A 2,101-nucleotide genomic window follows, 5' to 3' on the forward strand; every position below is an offset into this window, starting at 1 on the left:
GTGTATAAAACTGCACAATGTGAAAAAAAAAAAAGCTGCACACAGGAGAAAATGATGCAGCAGATCCAAAATATATTAATTGATCTATTTCTATTTCTGACATAAACAGTAGGGAGGACTAGAGCCACCTACATCCCTCTGAGGTGCAGCAGAGACCTCTGTTACTGCTGCCGGAGGAAAAAGTCCCTGCCCATGAGTTCCGTCTTCTGCCCTGGCACAGCAACTGGTCCCAGCTCCGGTACCAGATGAGCCAGAGTGTGGGGTGGGCCCTGGATGGCAATGCTCCGGCCCTGGGTACTCAGCAGGTATTCCTGAGCCTGCAAGTGCCAAGCCAACAAGTACCATGCAAAGTTTGTAATTGCCTGCTACCCCGACGCACAGCAGCAGGCAACAGGGGTGGTGATAGTTTTTCAGAAGACATTTTGTAATTGCAACTGTGTGTTTCATACACAGCAGCCAGATGCGTAGGGGGGTGGGGGGAGAAAGAGCTATAAATCTATAAATAAGTAATGGAGTGTTGGGCTATGAAATTCATAGATTAACACAGGAGAAAGTCTCTCAGCGGCTGCATTAATGCCAGCACAGCATTCAGCTGTTTATCACTTTGAAACGGCTCCTGCTTCTCGCCACAAAGGCCATGTGTGGCTTGCCTGGGCTCCTGTGTGCTTTTCTCATGTTCTTCTCTGGCCAAAAACAATTAATTCCCTACAGAGATCATACAGTCAGGATCTTAGGCTCTGCTAATGCCCACTTAAATAATATGATTCTGCCTTATCTAACACCGACCTCTCTGGTCTCAGAATGTGGCTTGTTCCTCACTGCCTGTGTGAGAAGTTTTGGGGGAACAAGAGGCACGTGGGGCCACCTCAAACCTATTTCTGCTCTCACACTGTGAGCCCACACTTGACTTCAGAGACCGCAAGGTCACAGCAATATCCCACACACTTGAGACAGGTCTGCGAGAGGATTTGTTGGTCTCGGAGAATGCCATGAGGCACTCCTGGTTGTCAAGCAAGGACCAATTCAAACCTGCTGAAGCGCTTCCAGATACTGCTTTTTCAGGGAGGAATTTAAAACTTCTTAAACACTGCAGCACCCAGCTGCTCAGTGTGCACGCTCTGGAGGTGCTGGTACTGTGTCTTCTGGATAGCTGCTGCCACGACCTGCATCTGCCCAGCAGATCCATGTCTGAAGTGGCAGCCATTTTCCCAAAGCCCCCTCTGCCCCCCACTGCCCAGGGCACCGCTGAGATCCCTGCATCCCCAGGGCAGCTGCTCACCGTGGTGGGTGGCTCCAAGCCTGTTTCTAACCCCTCTGTTGCAGGGAAAACGCACACTTCACCTTGCCCAGCTGCCCAGATCAACACCAGACCTTTCCTCAGGTTCCCCTGCAGAGGGCAGGCCCCAAGTGCAGCACGGGGTACAGGTTCTTGCACAGCTCAGAGATGTACCTTACCGTCCAGCACCTCAATCCTACAGCTCCTCTCCACCTACATTTGTTCTGTCCCTTATCTATTCTATAGTGCTTCTCCAACTGATTATCATCTTCCATCATGGAAATATCATACGCTTTGTAGTTAGTCACTTTATTCCTCTGCCAAGGATGCTCTCAAGCTGCTGTCACTAGAAGAACCCTGTGTTCTCTTCATGCCATAGATCTTTAAATGCAGTAGTTATACATCACTTGAGCTGCACATATTTCTTCCTAAAATAACACAGGTGTCTCCATAGACCTTCACTAGGCCTTTGATGCACTCCAGGCATCTTGCTTTTTGGTCTATTATTCAGTAGCACAACTAAAATAATTGGGCCTTAGTAGCATCTAAGACTTCACAATTTTTTTAACTCCTAATGGGGCAAGTGGTCAGGTATGATTCAGAGCTCAGAGGAAGCTGGAAGAAAATTGAATACATGAGTATGCTAGGAATTAAGCTAATTTTTGTTGTTTGCCTCAGTAGAGGGGTGAAAGGCCTACAGAGGAGAAAATCATAGTACCATTCTGAAAACAAGAAGGTGAATGAATGGGGAAAATGTAAGTCAAAGCTCACAAAAAGTGTGGAGCTCCTGAAGCAGCATTTCATTCCCCTCAAAACGCTAGGTAA

This window comes from Phalacrocorax carbo, chromosome 1, assembly GCF_963921805.1.
Source record: "Phalacrocorax carbo chromosome 1, bPhaCar2.1, whole genome shotgun sequence".
Taxonomy (NCBI): Eukaryota; Metazoa; Chordata; class Aves; order Suliformes; family Phalacrocoracidae; genus Phalacrocorax; species Phalacrocorax carbo.